This window comes from Ambystoma mexicanum, chromosome 4q, assembly GCF_040938575.1.
Source record: "Ambystoma mexicanum isolate Mex_15411 chromosome 4q, UKY_AmexF1_1, whole genome shotgun sequence".
Lineage (NCBI taxonomy): Eukaryota > Metazoa > Chordata > Amphibia > Caudata > Ambystomatidae > Ambystoma > Ambystoma mexicanum.
In genome coordinates, this window is record NC_090928.1 from 796,763,322 (window position 1) to 796,784,243 (window position 20,922).

The 20,922-nt window shown below is 47.5% G+C and overlaps 1 protein-coding gene across 2 annotated transcripts in view; it reads left to right on the forward strand.

The window, feature by feature from the left end:
• ASB3 (ankyrin repeat and SOCS box containing 3) overlaps window positions 1-20,922 on the forward strand; it is a 1,206,585-nt gene that overhangs the window by 744,875 nt on the left and 440,788 nt on the right. The window lies entirely within an intron of this gene.

Below are 20,922 nucleotides of genomic sequence, written 5' to 3' on the forward strand. Positions count from 1 at the left end.
GTAAGCGCTTTAAAAATGTAAAACAAAATAAATAGAAATATGAACAGAGTAAATGCCACTGACCTTGTATAAACTGTAAAATGAACTTAGTCATTTCTCCCATCTGCTATGATGAAGTGTCACTTGCCAAGCTTTCAGCTCTCCAAATTTTTGTTTACACACACCTATCTAAAAAAATATTGTTTCATATTATAAGATGTGATAAATAACAGTATAATTATGAAAAAGACTGTCCAGTGTGTTATAAAATTACGCGCAGGCAGGATGAGCACGTACATCTTCATTCAAGCACACACACAGACAATATCATTAGAAAAGCTCCCTGATCAAACAACACCACTGCCTCTATATCAAATCCTTTTGCTTTATTACCCACACCTTCACAAAGGCATATATTAAATGCTTTTATGTACAATCTCTGCCATTTACCCTGCAAAAATATCACAAAATGCATATGATTATTTCTTCTATCTCTTAACATCTGTTAACATAACATTAAAAAAACAATTGTGCTCTATACGTTTATTATTAGACTCATTCGAAAAACATACTCGACTAACAGATTCTAAATAAAATATACAGGATGCACATAGGCAAAGAATAGTGCAAAACAATGTCTTAACAAAACTGCTGTAAACACACATATGCACTAACTTCTTTCTTTTACACTTTTAGTGAACACCACTCTCCTGAAAAGCAGCAGTGTCTGAAGTACGAACAAGGACTTAGAAGAAACCGACTCTTTCTATACAAAAAAGTAAGTACAAAACTAATAAAATGTTCTGTTACTCAAACACACTAGCATGTTACTATTGTAGAAGAAACAAATATATTAACCCTTTACCATTAGATGTAGTATTAGTGCTTCCCCTTACAGTTACATACTTTATATTCTCATCTGAGGCCCAGTATATTAACACACAACTACAAGAATAGCCTTCTAAACTTGATGGACCTGCCCATTGCACAATCACACACCTCCACAATCATATTTACCATCATACTCAAACACTCATGCACAAAGCACGCACACACTGCACAACAGCCCAACCCACACTTTTTTTTTCTCCAACAGACCCCAAAGAATGCCTACCAAAAAGCAACTCCGTAGAAAGCAACGCAGAAGTAGAGCAAATCAAAATAAGTGTCCAAAATAAGCATCCCTTTGTACAAAAAGTTCAAACAAAACAACTAATACAGTCATTAAGCGAAACAAAACAAGCTTCAAGTACAGAAACTTTCCATCCTCTATCAAAATGTAAAACCAAACAGAAAGTGAGTAACAAGACTTCAGCTACCACTACTGCTAACACTGGACCCATAAATCTTGATGTAGTGGCAAGTAAGCATAGCAAAAAAAAGTTTTACCAAAAATGTTCCACCACAGAGTCCTTCAGAACCTTTTAAAAACAGGAGAGAAATCATGCACAACCCTTAAAACCTACCGTAGCAAATTAATCCTAGTAGCTCTCGTAGGCAGTGCAAACCTTCTCAAAAGGAAGTTATTTATTTTAGTTTTAAACAGGATGAAACCACTAACAAAACTAACTACTAAACTACAAAAAATACTTCTCAATAAACAGAATATCACCAAATATAGCTTCTTAAACATCTGTGGAGGTGAATGGAGTCACACCACGACCACATAACCATATTTTAATGAAGAAGCATATACACAAAAGCAAACAGACCCAATTGCCATACAGTGGACAAGGGTATGACAAACTTAATAACACCATTATGGAACAAGAAACTTTGCTCACAACAATATCCCCAGAAAACTCAGTATCACCTCCCCAATCTACTGAACCAAAAAGTCCAGTCTACAAATGGCTGTGCACATCAATGTGTAACATTGCCAAAAAACCTTTCAAATCTTTATGCCAGTTCCTCAATCAGTATGTAAAAAGCAAAGACAAATTCAAAACGAAACTACTACAAAATATGGATGCCTGTCCAGCGCGCAAATACACAGGACTACACAGACATTCATTAGCCTGCATTTCAGGACCTATTTGCAAAAGCACCTTCCATCATACCAAAATGATATCAACACATCATTCAACTATAGGAAATCTAGTCCAAAAACTCTACTATGCTAAAAGTCCTGCTTTAGCATTAGCCAACTTAAATAACAATCTTCCACTGTAACGCTCACCTGACTCCCACGGAGGCGCCGGCCTGGTTTGAGCTGCTGTGACCTCTTCTAAAGTGATGCGCAGGACTCGGAAGACAGAATGGACCGGGCCCCCAAATCTTGCTTGTCTGGCTCGCAGAAGTATTCTTCTGTAGGTGGAAATAGGGGATTAGCTGTCTGCGGGGTAATGTGTCGGCCTCCCACTTACCCCTCTCACCCTCCTCAAAACCCTTCTGTGCTTCCCTGTGGCGTCTCACCTTAGGGGCTGGAAGGACGAGCTCTCCATCCTGCTTCTGATGCAGGGGCGCGTTGGTATACAGTTACTTCACTGGATTTACGGATTGGTGGTTTCTGATGCGGGGGCGCGTTGGTATCCAGTTACTTCACTGGATTTTCGGATTGGTAAGAACCAAACTTGCTTGGCTTCCAGGTAAGTTTTTGATAAGTGGTTCCCCTTGTGTCCATGCATCAATGTTCTAATGCTAGTGTCTTTTTCCCCATAGGGGCCGGGGTACGGAATGCCGGGGAACAGGCACCGACCCGAGATGAGAGGTGAAATCCTTGTGGAAATCAGGTAAGTCTTTAATGAGCGTCTTGGTAATGTCTTTTCATTCGCTCATTAACGCTGATGTCTTTTTCCCCTTAGGGGCCGGGGTCCGAAAATGCCTGGATGCGGTGCGGACCCGAAATGAAAAGGGAATGACCCAGCAGGTAAGTCTTAACATGGAGATTTAGCTTCCCTTTTCCCTTCTTTCTCTCACCTTCATTATTGTCTTTTTCTCCTAGGCGCTGGGGCGCGACTGCGGATCCGGATGGTCGCTGCAGAACATGGAAGCGCCCTGTAAGGTGAGTAGAATGAGGCGCTGCAGCGATCGATGCAATGTGCTTTTAAAAATAAATGTCTTCCTTTTCAGGATCGTCGGCGAAATGTCTCTGGGATGCAGATTTAGCAGGTAAGGCCTTTTCCTTCTTCTGTTCTCTTGTTCCCTTCTTTTGCAGGTGATTCAGGATGCTGGCAGGCGTGGCAGAAGTCAGGATGCAGGAGCAGACACGGTGAGCGTCCAGCTGCTAGATGCAGAACAACGCGAAGCACGTGTGGCAGTCCGGGCGTGGTTTAAATAGCCTTGGAAGAAGTCCCAGGTAAGTATTCTTCCACGGTCCCCACCCAAGTAAAATAGTTCCTTTAATAAAGTAGTCCCTCCTAAGCCTTATTTGGCTTGAGGCTTTATGCAGCATGGTCTGCGTCAGGTAAGTGCACCAAACACCTTCTTTTATGAGCCTGGCGCCTTTGGCGCCAGGACTGATGTCCAATATAAGCCTGGCGCCAAAGGTGCCAGGACAAAGTCCAAAGAGCCCCTATTAGGGGCCGCTGGGTTTTTTCCCGAGGGCATGATGCCTGCTTCCGGGGGTGCTGGGCCTGTCCCGGTGCTCCGGGGGCAGGCATCATGACATCTACATGGTACAGCCAAACAACTACTCAAAGAAACAGACCATATCCAGAGAAAATATTTTGGAATTGAAAGCCACTTACAAAATGAAATAGATGTAAAACACACTAGCAACTACTGTACAAATAGCAGCCTTCTACTAAACACATACAAAAATGAAATAGTAATGTTTAAAAGTACCTCCGCTGAAGTACCAAACCATGTGTGCGTGTGTTGCCGCAGGACTTCTTATAAAAGTACCACAAAAACTATAGACATAACATACAAAATAGAAGACAATGAAGATTCAAAATGGTTCCAATTAGCTCTCTACCTTATAGCAGAAAACAAATAGGACTTTACTGAATTACTGCACTACAAAACTAGTCAACAACCAAACGCCTTCACGTGCTATCACAAATAACTTGGAATTATTCCCACTACCAAAACCCCTGCAACAACTAAATGTATATGAGAGCATCATAATTCAAACAGTGCACCCATTTCAAGCAATAATACGTCTCCAACCAAAAACTGCAAAATTACCTCCCTCTGAATTAGTCAAAGGCATTCGTGGCAAAGTAGTTTATTTACCATTATATCCCACAGAAAATGTACACACTAGGAGTGCAATGGCCAATAGATCAATCTTTAATTGTATTAGTAAATGGCGTACCTACAAAAGACAAAACAATTTGGCAACAACTCGTAGACTTACATAAATTTAGACAAGCCCTGCAATATCTAAAAAACATCAGTGAATACTACAATGAAATTAATATTGAAGAAAACCATTGAAATAATTCGAGTCACCAGAAACTGGTGAATTTGAACTACTAAATCCTATTACAGAATCCAATATTTTAGACCATTATACAATTCATCCTCTACACTCTAAAGATACTATAGATGATGCACTTGAAACATACCAAATGCGAAAAGCTAAAGGATCTCCAATGAGCATATGGAGAAAAAGTAGAGAAGCACAGGCCTTTCCGCTACTCTTTCCTTCTGGAAACAGAGGAAGGTACAATGATAGACCCACACAGATAACGCATCAGAATATCGCTCTCTACGAATGTATTCTGATGACCCCAGATTCAGACAAAATGTGGAATACATATTCCACCTTCTCTTTGAAAGTGAACTAGCAACTCTCTGCTATGGAATTGCACACACATTAAAATCAGGTACCCATTTTCAAGATATGTCAGCTTCGCAATTACAAAAAGTGCAAGAAAAAGATGAAGTTTTACAGTCAAGTATTACAAATCTTTTAGCAAACATGCGTGGTACCAAAGAATACTGGTTCTGACGTCACGGAGATGTACGCTGTATGATCAGAAACCTTGGTCCACACACTTGGTTTGTAGCATTAAGTTGTGCAGAATATGCATGGGAAGATTTACACAATTTCCTACGCATAGCAAACAAACATAAAACAAAGATGAATATAGAAACACCAGGAGAACTCTGCTCTCTAGATCCTGTGAATGTATCAAGATATTTCCATCATCGCTTCATTGCTATGCTACACTTTATTTGTAATAAGACTGTTCTTTCCCTCAGAGAAGTTCAACACTTCTTTTGGAGAAAAGAATACCAAGCCAGAGGAGCACCGCACATCCACATGCTTTTTTGGATTAACGATTCTCCTAAATTTGGTCAGGACAGTGATGCCACTGTTTTCCCAAACACATAGTGACCTTCATGCACAAATTTTACAATTTCAAAGGCACAAATGTGGGAAATATTGTCGTCGCAAATATTTTTCAAGAAAGGGAAATACTACACCAAATGCCGCTTTGGTTTCCCTAGACCAGTTTCAACAACAGGTCAAGTAAACAACTTCATGTCTTCAGTCAGACATAGTGTCAAAGGTAAATCACTAAAGAACACATATTACATAAAAAGAACAGAAGAATCAAAATACATCAATGATTACAATGCAATCATTGCCCTCCTGTGGAATGCAAACATAGATGTGCAGTACATTGCAGACAATTCCACTGCAGTTGCACGATATGTCACAGCTTACTTAACCAAAGCAGACAAAACAGAGCTTCAGGACCTCTGGGATGACATATCATCTGACAAAACATTATCACAGAAATTGTACAACTTAGGCATAAAAATGCTCTCTCATAGAGAATGTGGCTGCTATGAAGCTGCAGACCGTTTAACCGGTACTGCCTTGTATGGAAAATCTGACAATATCGTATGGCTAAGTCTTGGTCCTGCTAAATCTAGAAAAAGAGTTCTCAAATCATATGAGGACATAGAAACAATAGCCAAAAATGATCCCAAAAGCCAAGATATTTTGAAAAACAATTTACTAGACACATACTACCCAAATGGGAGTACCACTTTGGAAACCTTGTGTCTCTACCACATAGCCCCAAACTTCACATACAAAAATAATGTTAAACCAGATGAAAAGCAAGGTAGATACAGAGTGGTAAATTGGAAAGGCAGCTTAGTGAAACTTACCAAACGCAACTTAATTAATCATATCAAATTGTCATGAAAAACTCCCCAACATAAAGGGCTGTATTACATGTCCCTGCTACAATTTCTTAAACCATGGAGAAAAGAAGAAGAGTTACTGGATACATATGAATCCTATAAAAGACGCTTTCAAAGCAAATGAAAGCACTATAACAGACCTAAACTTTACACAGTACCAAACAATGTTGCACAATGAACAGCAACATGAAGAACTCCAGGCCCAACTACAAGTGGACACTCCCGACAGCCGTCAACCTTCTGTAACAGGAAACCAAGAACCACTTGGACAGCCACTAATAGCAAATGAGGCAGAATGAGCCATGACAGAAGTAGAAAACACCATGTGTCAGTATGAACAATATACAGAAGACTTTGCTGTACTGAAATCACAACTGAACAGTGAACAGCGTAGCATTTTCCAAGAAATAACAAAACAAATTGAACATGGTGTGGAACATGAAAATAAAAACTGTACCTGCCAAGACTGCAAACCTATACTGCTATACGTGAGTGGTGAAGCTGACACAGGTTTCCCCCCTTCTCACCTGTCCGTGTTGTTTAGTAGAGTTCTTCGGTGGAGTCTTCTTGCGCACAGTGCGGGTCTTGTATAACCCTGTGCGTATGTCCTCGGGTTCCAGCATGCGTTCAGCGTCCGATTCCTGGATCGTTCAGAATGTCCAGGACGTCCAGGAAACAGCAAAGCGTGTACTCGGAAAGAGAGTGCACGGAGATCCAGGATGCAAGTGAGGGCAAACAGGGAAGGAATGAATGAGGAGGAAGTAATAGCGGAACCAGGAACCAGGAATCAATGAAGTTAGCAAGAGCGAAGGGGCGTGGCTAACTGGCCATGAAATAGGACGTGCTGCGTGAGGAGCTCCTGATGATCCGACTCTATTTTTGCCAAAGTTACCCGTTGAAACTGTAACGAGCGCCTAGAACTTCGGGGATCAGGTGTCTGAAGCTGCACGCCAAGTTTAGTTCGCTGGATAAGTTCAAAATCCCCGGGAATCGTGAGATATACACATTTTTGTTGGTGCGACTGTGTGGCCGCTTCGGCACCAAGATGGCGGCTAACAAAGGAAAGGCCTCTGAGGAGAAACGAAACTGATTCCCCGGAACTGCGGGAGATTGCTGCGGTAAATTGCCTGGAGTAATAGTACGACAGGGTGATATGGCGGAGTGTTCGAACTAGCACCATGAGAGCGTCCGGCCTGGCATACGCTAATGGAGCATCGGCGAGCTGACCGCAGGAGGAGATAACATTGGATGCTTGGGCGACGAGGCCTACGGAAGTTGAATGGGGAGTGTGAGGCCATAGCCCATCCGTAAGACAATTCGAAGTGCCATCTCGATTGTGAGTTAGGAGACCTGGGAGCCAGACCATTGTCGGACCGAGGACAGTGCAACAGCTGCAGTAAGGCGGAGGCGTACAGGAGTGGAGGGCAGCGCCATGTCGGCGAAAGGGTTGAGAACCAAGACTAAGCAACCCACAATGGAGACTTTCACGAAAACGCAACGGACCCCCTCAACATCGGCGCAGAGCTTGGTCGTGACCCCTGCGGAAGACGCCCCCGAAGGGGACAAGCACCAGATCCTGGAGGCTATAACGGGACTGAGTGCTAAGGCAATGTCGGACCTACGCACAGCTCTAGAGAATAAGATCGATGCTGTAGGTACGGAACTCACCCTGCTACGTCAAGATGTTAGGGCACTTGCAGAAAGGACCAGCGGTCTGGAAAGTGAGGTGAAGATTAATACCGATGTTAGCACGAGCAATGCGAAGGAGATTCATGTCTTAAAACAACAGGTCGCCAACCTGGAAAATCATGTGGAAGAGGCGGAAGGAAGAGCGAGGAGGAACAACATTCGCGTGGTTGGCCTTCCGGAGGGGGAAGAAGGCCAAGACCCCACAAACTATGTCGAAAACATGATCCTACAAGAGATCGGAGCTGGGAATCTTTCGCAGGGATTTACGGTGGAGAGGGCGCACCGCGCCCTAATGAGGAAACCCCGGCTGAGGGCCCCGCCAAGACCGGTCATCGCGAGGATCCTGAATTACAGGGACAGAGAAAAGATCCTCGAATATTTTCGTAAGGGCGGCACGATAGAGAGAGCATCCACCAACATTACAGCATACCCGGACTATACGATACTGGTGCAAAGGCAGAGGTATAGTTACGTCGCCGTCAAAAGAAGGCTGAGGGCGGCGGGAGTCAAATATATGCTGCTGTATCCGGCACGATTGAAAGTGCTACATAAGAACAAAGCGCTATTTTTTGATACCCCTGAGGATGTTGTCACATGGCTGGATCTGCAGGGCTGCCCGGAACAAGAAGCGGATCGTGACCGGCAGGATCATACCGAATGAAGATTTCGTAAGGAGGAAGACCCTGATGTTATAGAGAAACTGTAACTAACTGAACTTTGTACATAACTTGAGCCTGGTGCTCGATTTGGACTGGAATATAGGGAGTGTAACTGTGATTGGTAACGGTTTGGCAACTGTATGCGTAATGTTTTTTGAAAGGAGCAACAGAACGTGGACGACCTACCCCAATAGATTATTAGTTTCAGCGGCCATTAGGGGGGCTTTACCCTACTGAGCCCTGAGTAGAAGCTTGTGCTAGGCAGGGCTAGATGTGGGGGTGCCTGAGATCCAGGAATGGAGCTGGGCAACAGTTGGGGAGGGTATTGTTGGGGGAGGGGTGGGTGGGAAGAAGGTGGGGGATGGGAAGTTGCGTGTGTGTGTGGTTATGGGGAGTTTAAGTTTTGTTTTGAGCCTATTTGGAGGGATCAGCATGTTGTACTTGCGGTGCATGAAGGGGCGTAATTGGCGGAGGATCGGAAAAGTGCTTATTAATGACCTATGGGGGACCTCAGGATAATAAAGTGGAACGTCAGGGGCCTTAACAGCTATCTGAAAAGAAACAAAATCATGATGTATCTGAAAAGGCAGAAAATAGATATCGCATTACTACAGGAGACGTACTTGACGCGAGAGAAGTTGGACCTGGTTAAGAGAAAGTGGAGAGGGACCGTAGTGGGCTCGCCATACTCTGCAAATGCCCGGGGGGTGTTAATCTGGGTGGCACCGCATGTCCCGTTCAAATCGATACAAGAGGTAGTTGAAACTGATGCAAGGATGGCTAAATTGCGAGGGCTGGTGGAGAGCGGGGAGGTATGCATAGTAAACACGTATGCCCCCAACCAAAACACAGCAGCATATTTCAGAGCCTTGTGTACCAATCTTAGTACGTGTATAGGGAGCGCGGTGATCTGGGGTGGGGACTTTAATTGTGTGTTGGATCCTGTGGTGGACAGATCTGATGGCAGGGTGGGTAAGCCTAGCCCAGCGGCGAGAGCGTTGCAGATGCTGTTAACTGATTTTGGCTTTACAGATGCGTGGAGGATGAAACATCCCACTGAGAGGCAATACTCGCACTATTCAGCCCCGCACCAACTGCACACTAGGCTCGATTATGTCTTTGCTACAGCAGATGTGATGTCTGAGATTACTCAAATTGAATACAAGGCCAGGGTCCTCTCGGATCATTCACCCCTGATCCTCGGATGGCAATATTGCCCCCCGAGGGCGAAGATCCCTACATGGCGCCTCCGAGCGGAGGCGATCAAAGATCCAGTCTTTAGAGAAGATATAAGGGAAGAGATTACTAACTTCTTTGAAGAGAATACTGGGAGTGTTGATTCTGCAAGCACATTATGGGAAGCTTTTAAGGTGGTGATGCGGGGGGCGGCCATTGCTAAGTCAAGAGGGTTACAGGGTGGGGTCTTGGCTGACCTGCAGAGGGTGGAAACTGAGCTAGAAACAGCATTGAAGAGCGGTGATGTAGACACGGAGCTGGTACTCCAACTACAGCAACAATGTGCAGGGCATTGGGAAAGACTCTGCAATCTCAATTATAGGAAATATGTTGAGAGGCAGCACGCGAGGGGAGACAAGACAGGCCGCCTTTTGGCCTGGCTATACAAAAGCGAGACCCCTTGGCCTCCGATTAGGACTATTATTAGGGAGGACGGAGATGAGGTGGCCACACAAGAGGGGGTTAACAGAATTTGTGGAATATTACAGAGTGCTGTACGGAGATGATGAGATGGGTGACCAGCGCAAGATAATTGAAACGTTAGAAGACATAGGGCTGCCCAAGATAAGTGAAGAGGAGAGGGAGGAGTTAGACGAGCCAATCACGTTGGAGGAGTTAGAAGAGGTTGTAAAGCAGCTGCCTACCTGTAAGACCCCAGGAGCAGATGGGTTCCCCAGCGAATTCTATAAAGTATACAGAGAGGAAATCCTCCCCCCAATGCTGGACATGCTTAATGAAGCGTTTGAGATAGGACGGTTGCCTGAGTCACTCAGAGAGGCGATCATAATACCGCTGCCCAAGCCGAATAAACCGGAGCATAGATGTGGTTCCTACAGGCCTCTGTCGATGCTAAATCAGGACAGCAAGATTCAGACGGCTGTCCTAACAAATGGATTGCAGAAAGTGATTGGTAGACTCATACATCCTGATCAAACGGGTTATGTCCCGAGCAGAAACATAACACACAACCATAGGCGGCTTCACCGGGTGGTCGAATGGGGTAGCAAGAACGAGGGTGAGATGGCGATAGTGTCTCTAGACGCAGTTAAAGCTTTTGACTCGGTCAAGTGGTCATGGCTATTGGCTGTTTTGGAAGGGTATGGAATGGGGCTGGGCTATATCAGGTGGGCCAAGATGTTGTATAGTGAGCCGCTTGCCAGGGTTCGAACTGGAGCGGTGATATCCGAAAGATGGCAACTTGGCAGAGGCACCAGACAAGGGTGCCCCTGGTCCCCGATGCTTTACATCTTAGCCCTGGAGCCTCTGGCAATATGCCTTAGGGCACAGTATGATGCGATTGGCATTGAGGTAGGAGGGGAACGACACTTGATATCCTTGTACGCGGACGATTTGTTGCTGTACTTGCAATACCCAGAAGAAAATCTCTTATGCATACTTGAAGTGATGGAAAGGTACGCAGAGTTGTCAGGCATCTCGGTGAACCCCCAAAAGTCTGTCCTATTCCCGCTAGGTAGCTATAAGGGGATCCCTGTAGGAGGACTACCGGTGCTACAGGTACCATGGGCAAGTAGCTCTTTTCGCTATTTGGGCGTAGATGTATATCACACGGTGCAAGAAGAACACAGACACAATACGGAAGTAGCCGTCGAGAAAATTAGGAACAGCATGTAGTTCTGAGCAAGATTGCCCTTGGCGATGATGGGGCGGGGGGCCATGGTTAAGATGGTAGTTCTGCCCAGGCTCCTGCATTACTTTAGTAATATCCCATACATAATACCCAAGAAGTTTTTCAGTAAATTGAACAGCATGTGTAGGGATTTCCTGTGGCACGGTACCCGAAATAGAGTGGCGTTTTGGAAACTGCAGAACTTTTATGAAAAAGGAGGTATCAGGCTGCCTCATTTTGATGTTTATTATTTGGCGGGACAGTTACAGTATGTGGCCAAGTGGCTTTCTGATGAAGTGACCCCTGAGCACAGGGTGCTTGGACAGGACTACGCCCCGTTTTATTTGAAAGAAATTATTTGGCTGTCCGAAACTGAAATGAGGGGGCGTCCTGCGATGTTGAGGCTTGAATGGAAAATTTGGCGTAGGGCTTGTCGTTTGATGGAAGTCCCGTGCCCGTGCCTCCCGCAGATACCGCTGGTTGCTTTGACAGGAGGGGATGATCAGCTGAGGGCGATTGTTAGGACCTACTGGGAATCAGTGGGGCTGGCAACGCTAGGGGATGTTTGGCAAGAGGGATCCATTAAGGAGTTTATAGAACTCAACGAAGAAGCAGGGCTACACACGGGCCAATATGTCACGTACATTAGATTGGTGCGGATGATTAAAAACACTTGGCCTGAGACAGTTTTGATAGAAGAACCAGATGCAGTTTTGGAAACAATATATGATATATCCGAAGGGGGTCATGAGACCTCGAGACTGTATGAGATGGTGATGGCTAAGGCGGGGAAAGATTTGACACATCTGAGACTGGACTGGGAGGTGGAAGTTGGGGCCCCGATGGAGGACGGGGTATGGGAGCGTGCCCTGGGTTACCACAAAAAAGTGTCTAGAAATGCCAGATTAAAACAAATACAGCTGTATGTAACGCATAGGGCATACATGACCCCCTTGAGGATATCCAAGTTCCGAAACGCTGGAATACAAGTGTGTCCTAAATGTAACCTGACATGACACATATGTTTTGGTCGTGCCCGATTATTAGGTGCTACTGGGGAGAAGTGGCACAGAAACTGGCTGAGAAAGGGGTTACTCTTGTCACAGAAACGGCCTGGGCCTGCTTACTGGGCGGGTTCCCTAGGCCACGGAAACTCAAGCATATTGAGAAACTGAGAAATTTGGCTTATGTGCTTGCGAAACGCAGGATCCCCATGGGGTGGAAGAAATGCCACAAACCTAAGGTGGATGTATGGTGGAAGGACTTGCAGAAATGGGCGGAGGCTGAAACGTGGCATGGCAAGAAGCGAGTAGCCGGGCTGATGAAGGGGAGGCGGGTACCCTGTTGGTTTGGAAAACGCTAATAACGGAATTGTTTGGAATAATATCAGATCCAACGGACTCCGAAGAGAACGAAACCCGGCCGCATGTGCCAAACATTGATAGGGATTGACAAATAGGCTCAAGAGGGCAGGGAGGGATAATGGGAGCAGTGATTACGATAACTTGATGTGTAATTGAACTATTATGATTATGCTGCTTGCTTGGTTTTTGTTGTTTTGTTTGCATAAAATCAATAAAAGAAATTTAATTAAAAAAAAAAAGTTAGCAAGAGCGAACTAAGACAGCACACGTCTAGCCACTGCAAGCGTAGCGTTGAGACGCGCAGGACCGCTGGGGCGTCCCTGCTTTATAGAACGTGATGCGTCCGACGCGGAATCTGGTAAACAGCGTTCCGTGTTTGACGGCCATGTTGGAAGTACTGCTGAGTGCAAGCCCCTATGTGCCAGGGACCAGGAAGTCCAGAAGGGACACGTCCGATGGTTCATGACAGCATGCCTCCTCCAAAGGCCTGTTCCTCCCGGTTTGCCCGGGTGTATAAGATGATACCTTTTGAGTAATCTGGGGGCATTTAGGTTTGAGATTGGTTCCCAGGTGCGTTCACTGGGAGGGTACCCTTTCCACTCAACCAGATACTGTAGCTGACCACGTCTGTACCTGGAGTCACATATCCTGGACACTTTGTATTCTAGCTGGTCATCGACAATTACAGGGGTAGACCTTGGAGCAGTCCGGGAGGACTGGACGTAGGGTTTCATTTGAGACGTGTGAAACACTGGGTGGATCCTCTTCCAGGAGTCAAGTAGTTTGAGTCGGAAGGCCACTGGATTAATAATTTCCTTTATGGAAAAGGGGCCATAGTACTGGGGAGCCAGCTTATTTGGTCGTAAGTGTCGAGGTAGTAGTTTCGAGGATAGCCAGACCTTGTCACCCACTGCATAAGAAGGCCCTGGTCTTCTTTTGGAGTCTGCATAATGCTTGATGTTAGTTCGGGCCCTTTCTAGGTGTTCCTTGGCTTCCTTGTGTACGTTGATGAAAGTTTCAATCCAGGAGTCAACTGTAGGTACTGGTGTAGGATGTGGGAGAATGGATGGTAGAACCGAATGGGTGGAATCCTTGGCTGCAAAAAAAAATGGCTGGTCTTGACAGCCGAGTGATCCGAATTGTTGTAGGAGAATTCATCCACAGGTATTAAGAGTGACCAATCGTCCTGGACCTTGGTGGTTAAACAAGGAAGATATTGCTCTAGGGATTGGTTCACATGTTCTGTAGCTCCATTAGTCTGTGGATCATAACCTGAAGAGAGGGCACGTTGGATTCCTAGTATACGGCATATGTGTTTCCAAAATTGGGATATGTATTGAGGTCCTCTGTCTGATATGCTCTTGGAAGGGAGTCCATGAAGTCGGAATATGTGTTCCAGGAAGATTCCAGCGAGTTCTGAGGAAGATGGCAGTTCATATAATGGTGTAAAATGAGCCATGTGAGTGAATAGATCAATGGTGACCATGATAATCGTGTATCCCCTGGAGGGTGGCAATTCCACAATAAAGTCCGTAGCAATGTATTCCCAGGGCCTTGTTGGTAGTGTTGGTTGAAGTAGGAGACCCGCCGGTCTCTTGATATCATGCTTGTTTTGATTGCAGACTGCACAGGCTTGGATGTACAGTTGGGCGTCAACCTTCATCTTTGGCCACCAAAATTGTCTTTGTATCAAACGGAGAGTGTTGGTGATGCCACGATGTCCTGAGTGAAGGGTATCGTGACAGAGGCTTATACTCCTTTGTCGCAGTCTGTGTGTGGGGATGACCTGGCCATTATCCTTGAACAAATACCCGTCCTTTTTTCGAAGATTCCATCGATTCTTCCCTGTAAATTCCTTCCAGATCTCAGAGGACTGGGTTTGAATCCGAATGTATTCCAGGAGACTGATTGCTTGGGCTATAAAAATTGTGTGGGGAAACATCTTTGGGAAGGACCGATCTTCAAGAGTCTCGTAGTTGGGATGTCGGGATAAGGCGTCAGCAGTTATGTTGTGTGTTCCAGGGACATGATGGATTTGCAACTGGTACTGGGCAAAGAAGAAGGCCCAACGGGCTTGACGACTGTTCCTACATTGCAGAGATTGTAAAACTTGAAGATTCTGATGGTCTGTACGGACCTCAACAGGATGTTTTGCTCCCAGGAGCAGATGACGCCACTCTGTGAAGGCTTGACGGATGGCTAACAGTTCCTTTTCCAAGACAGAATAATGAGTCTCGCTGGGAGTTAGGGTTCGCGAGAGATAAGCAATGGGGTGTTCTAAGTTGTCCTCGAATTCCTGCTTTAGAACTGCTCCGATGGCGTAGTTGGAGGCATCCGTCTCCACTAGGAAAGGTCGATCGATGTCAGGTTGAGCCTGGACGGGGGCTTGTGTAAACTCCGCCTTCAGTCGTTGAAACGCTTCATCTTGGGCTGCTGTCCAAAGAAAGGGAGTATCCTTTTTCAACAATGTAATAATCGTTTGAACTATCTCAGAAAAGGAAGGTATGAATTTCCGGTAAAAGTTGTCAAGCCCCAGGAAGGATTGAATCTGTTTCACGGTAGTTGGAACAGGCCAGGATAGTATGGCTTTTACCTTTGAGGGGTCCATGCCAATTCCTTCTGGACTAAGAACAAATCCTAGATAGTGAACAGTAGAAACATGGAAAAGGCATTTCTCGGGTTTAGCCAGGAGCTTATGTTCACGTAGCCGCTGTAAGACTGCCTTAACATGCTGTTCATGCTTAAAATGGTCCTTGGAATATATCAGAATATCGTCCAGGTAGACTATGACGAAGAGGAATAGCATGTCGGAGAACACCCGATCCATGAAACGTTGGAAGACCGCTGGGGCATTGGCGAGTCCGAAGGGCATGACCAGGTATTCAAAGTGACCAAAGGGTGTTCTAAAGGCTGTTTTCCATTCGTCACCCTCCTTTATACGGATCAGATGGTAGGCACCTCTGAGATCCAACTTCGTGAAGATTACAGCTCCTCTCACCGCTTCCAGGATATCCGAGATTAAGGGCAATGGGTAGCGATCCTTGAGGGTGCATTGATTTAGACCACGATAATCAAGCCAAGGCCTAAGCTCCTTAGTATCCTTCTTTGGAACAAAGAACAACAAAGCTCCCGCCGGAGATTTGGATGGTCGTATGGTGCCATTTTCAAGGTTGGTATCCAAGTATTCTCAGAGGGCCCTTTTTTCAGGTTCGGATAGAATGAACATCCTTCCGAAAGGAATCACAGCTGAGGGTTCAGTATCAATAGCGCAATCTTATGGTCTGTGAGGAGGTAGGGCCTGAACTATGGCAGTTGAAAACACATCAGTGTACTCCTGATAGGCCCTGGGGACCTGGATAATATTTGAGACCGTGAATGTGCCCTGCTGGTCTGTAAGCGTACCTTCAGAGGATGTCGACGAGGAATCCAGGGAGAGACAGTGAGACATACAGTGCTCAGAACCAAGAAACAAGGATCCTGCTGCCCAGTTGTTTTATGGTTGTGCTTCTGTAACCAGGGCATAGCCAGTACCATTGGATAGCGGGCAGACTTTATGATGTCAAATTTGATCACCTCCCGATGATGGTTTATCGAGAGTTGGATCTCTTTGGTTTGTAGGGTTATGGGTCCTGAAGAGAGAGGTCTTCCATCGATAGCCTCTACAGGTTGCATGATGCCTCGAGTTTCATATGGAATGTGGTGGGTAGTGACCCAATCTTGATCTATAAATATCCCCATGACTCCACAATCCACCAATGCCAAAATGGGGTAAGTTTCTTTCTTGGATGGCGATCGAAAGGCCTATAAGATCACAAGATTGTTTTGTCCAGGAGAGTTCAAGGATGGAATAGATGTGGAGCAAACATCTCTCTCCCGAAGCTGTGCTCCGTCTAGGATCGAGAGCTGGTGTTTCCCGAATGCTGTGGAGGAGCTAAGGGACATTCTTTTACAAGATGTTTATCTGAGGCACAATGCATACACAGCCCAGTGTGAATCCGTCGTAATATTTCTTGCGGAGATATAACTCCGCAGAAGGCCCCCAGTTGCATGGGTTCTGGGTCTGTAGTGAGGGCAGGAGTGGGCTCATGTTTAGAGGAAGGTTCTATGGAGGTCTTTTGGTAAGGCACTTTAGTCTTCTTCTTTTCCGCCTTCCTTTCCTGAATACGGAAGTCTTTGTAGAGTGAGGTCCATAAGAGCCTAGAAGGAACCTGGGCAAGCTACCCTGGCTAGCTCATCTTTTATTTCTTCATTCAGTCCTCTTCGAAAAAGGGTAAAGCAGGCCTCCGAGGGCCAATCTGCTTCCTTGGCCAGTTGTTTAAAGCGTGTCACATAGGTAAGCATACCCTGGGAACCTTGTTGGAAATCCAGTAGGCGTTCATGGGTGCTGTAGACCTGTTCTGGGCGGTCAAACATGGTCTTTAGAGCCTGTACAAACCCATCATAGTCATCCAGGAGGGCATCTCCAGAATTAACCAAGGGCGTAGCCCAAGTTAATGCATTCCTGGAAAGATGCGAGATCATAAAGCCCACCTTTGCCCTGGGGGTGGAGAAGTAGTAGGGCTTAAAGGTAAAGTGGACTAAACACAAATCTAGGAATCCGCGAAGGTTTTTTGATGAACCATCATATTTATCCACTACTCCGCCCAGCAATACACTTTCCTTGGTCGCAGAATCACGTGACAAGACTAACTGTTTTAATGCGGCATTCTCAGCTTCTGTTATTAACTCCTGCATGCCGCGCATGAGGTCTTGGACTGCCGCCTCCATGTCTGTGTCAGTTTCGGTTTGTTGGCATCTGAGTCTGTCACAGGTTTCCCCCCTTCTCACCTGTCTGCTTTGTTTAGTAAAGTTCTTCGGTGGAGTCTTCTTGCGCACAGTGCGGGTCTTGTATAACCCTGTGCGTATGTCCTCGGGTTCCAGTGTGCGTTCAGCGTCCGATTTCTGGATCGTTCAGAATGTCCAGGAAGTCCAGGAAACAGTGAAGCGTGTACTCGGAAAGCGTATGCACGGAGATCCGGGGTGCAAGTGAGGGCAAAAAGGGAAGGAATGAATGAGGAGGAAGTAATAGGGGAACCAGGAATCAATGAAGGTAGCAAGAGCGAACTACGACAGCACCCGTCTAGCCACTGCAAGCGGTAGCGTTGAGACGCACAGGGCCGCAGGGGCGTGTCTGCTTTATAGAACGTGATGCGTCTGACGCGGAATCTGGTAAACAGCGTTCCGTGTTTGACGGCCATGTTGGAAGTACTGCCGAGTGCAAGCCCCTATGTGTCAGGGACCAGGAAGTCCAGAAGGGACGCGTCCGATGGTTCATGACAGAAGCTGGTTGAGGCAAAACATTCTTAATCAAAATCATCAGCAAGTTCCTTCAACAATTGACAAACAACAAATTGTCAGCTGTTGTAACTGCCCCCACAGGTTTAGCTGCCTACAACATAGGCGGTGTCACTTTACACCGATTACTACTCCTTCCAGTAGAACACCAAAACAAATTAAACTATTACAAACTTTCCACAGAAGCTGCAATGGAACTACGCAGAGTTTTCAAACAAATGAAAATGCTGCTAATAGATGAGGTGAGCATTGTCTCCAACCTAATGTTGGCTTTAATTCACTTTAGATTACAAGAGGTCCTCAAAACAGACTACGACCAGCTCTTTGGAGGAAAACACATTCTCCAGCATGGGGTCTGGCATGGATTCACATGCTCATGAATATTCCCCGTCGTCAGGCTGGGAATCCTCGGTAAAGAAAAAACCAGTATCAGTTTCGTTTCTGATCTGTCTTTCGTAGTAATAACCAATCACTGGTCTCTGCGTCATACTGACCACAGCCAATGACTGCCCTCTACCTAAGCACCGCCTCTGGCAGCCATCTTCAGATTTTTACCGCACGTTCATGTGTTGGGATCCTCGTGCTATTGCTCTCGAGCGTTAGTGCTATTTTTCGCGCTTTTTCACAAAAAACTTCGATTCTTTCGGTCAAAAGAGCCTCAAGCTCCACCGATCCTACATCCGATCAACGGGGACCCGTGTCCGATTCGTCTGTGCCCCTCAAGGGTGAAGATTTCGTCGAGCTACACTTCGGAGGACTCCAGAAGCTTCTCAGGCCCGGTCTCGGAGATGGCCCAGGAGAAGGGAAGCTCGACGCCCGGAAAGCTGTTCAGGGTCTGCCCTGGATGCCAGCTGCAGAACGTCTTTAAGGAGGATGAACACTCTTTCTGCCTTTACTGCCTTCATGAGGACAAGACGCACGTGGAGAAGGACTGTGCGTTTTGCGGCAACATGTCGGAACAGACCATGAAGGACCGCCATCAACGTCTCGCCAACTGGCTGGAGGGTAAGAGCCCGTCTGGCGAGAAGAAGAAGAAATCCGAGCGGTCTTCTAAGACCTTTGAGGGCGCCCCGGCGACGGGGGCCCAACATAAGGCTAAGCACCGCGAGTCCGCTGGCACCGGGAGCGCCGAACGGTCGGGCTCTACGGGCGCCAGGCAGGGCGCACCCTCCCCGGCACCATCAACCACGAGCCAACGCTCTGGGTCGGGTAAGAGGAAGGCCGAGCACCCGGCGAAGCTCCTGGAGAGGCCCCGGTCGAGCTTAAGGCAGAGGAGGAGCGTGGCAGTGCCCCCTCCCTCAAGGATAAGGCGGTGAGCGCACCTAAGGTGGTGAAGGCCTTGATCCATCCGACCAAGCCCTCTATCGAAACGGTCGCGGCGGCCCTGGCTCAGCCTGTGGAGGCTGCACCAGTGGTGGCGACCTCGGGGCCCAGAATCTCCCTGCCTCCTCGGAGGGAGTCTTCTTTTGTGCCCATCGATAGGACCCCCGTGAAACCCTCCGTGGGGAAGAAGAAGGGGGGGCAGGGCGTCGTCGTAGATTCGGCCTCAACCTCAGAAGAGGAGCTGATCGAGGTCTTAAGCCACGGCCTAGGCGTGGAAGAAGGCCAGCCCGTCGGAATGGACCCCGACGCAGGTGACGACGACGACATCGTCGAGGATACCGACGGGGCCCCTGCTCGCCCGTCGGACTCCCCTCTGCCAGCGCCGCAAGACAACTCGGCGGCCATTTTGTTGGCCATACAGTCCTTATGCTCCGAGATAAGGACGAGGCTACCGTTACCGACGGAGGAACCTCTCCCGTCGGGGGATCCAGAACCGGGACCTTCTGGTGTTCCCCCTACCAAGAAAAGAAGGATCCATCCACCACCTCCTTTTCAACCGTTGCGCCCCGTCCAGCCCTCCTCCCCGTCCACCCGAGGGGATGATACGGGGACTGACACGGCAGCGACGGGTACGGACGACGAGGCATACGACGAGGATTTTCCGTCGTCGCCTCCCGCCAGGGCTTCTCCGCCCGACGAGATCGGATCTTTCCACTCCATGATCTCCAGGGCTTCTGAGCTTTTCCAACTCTGCCCTGAGGAGAAGAAAAAGGAAGGCTTCCTTTATCAGCGGCGCGAGGCCAAGAGGAAGACGGTCCTCGCAGTGCCTCTGTTGGACGACATTTGGGATGAGGGCCTTTCCCTCCTCAAGAACCCTTCCACGACGCCAGCTAGAAGAGACCGGTACGAGAAAAAGTACCGGGTCCCGGACACGGCCCCCCTGTGCCTCCGGGCGCAGCCTACCCCGGATTCCGTCGTCTCCGCGGCAGCCAGGAAGAAAGCGGGGGGGGGGTGCGGCCTCCACATCGACTTCCCCGCCGGATGGCGAGGGAAGGAAATTGGATGCTATGGGACGTAGAGTCATCTCGTCGGCAGCGACGACGATTAAAGCGGCCAACGCCTTGGCTATCGTGGCTCGCTACGACAGGGAGCTCTGGTACAAGATAGCTCCCCTGCTGGATTTTCTGCCGGACGACAAGAGGGCGGAGGCCCTGGAGATCCTGCAGGAAGGTGAGGTGGCCTCGGACCACGCCATCACCGTGGCGACGGACATCGCCGACACTGGGTTCCGCCAGCTGGGCAACGGCGTTTGCCTTCGACGTCGTGGATGGCTCAAAGCTACGGACTTCCGGCAGGACGTCCAGACCAGAGTCCTGGACATGCCCTTCGACGGGAACAATCTGTTTGGGAAGACAGTGGACGATTCCCTTCAGGCCATCAAGGCGGATACTGAGACGGCCCGGGCCCTTGGAGTTCTGCAGCAACGACGGACGCCCTTTCGGAGCAGCGGAGGCAAGGGCGCCTCCAAAGGTTCCGGCGGCGGTTTCGCTTCCTACCGTCAAGCGGCCCGCTCGTCGTCGCAAGAGGCCTAAAGAGGACG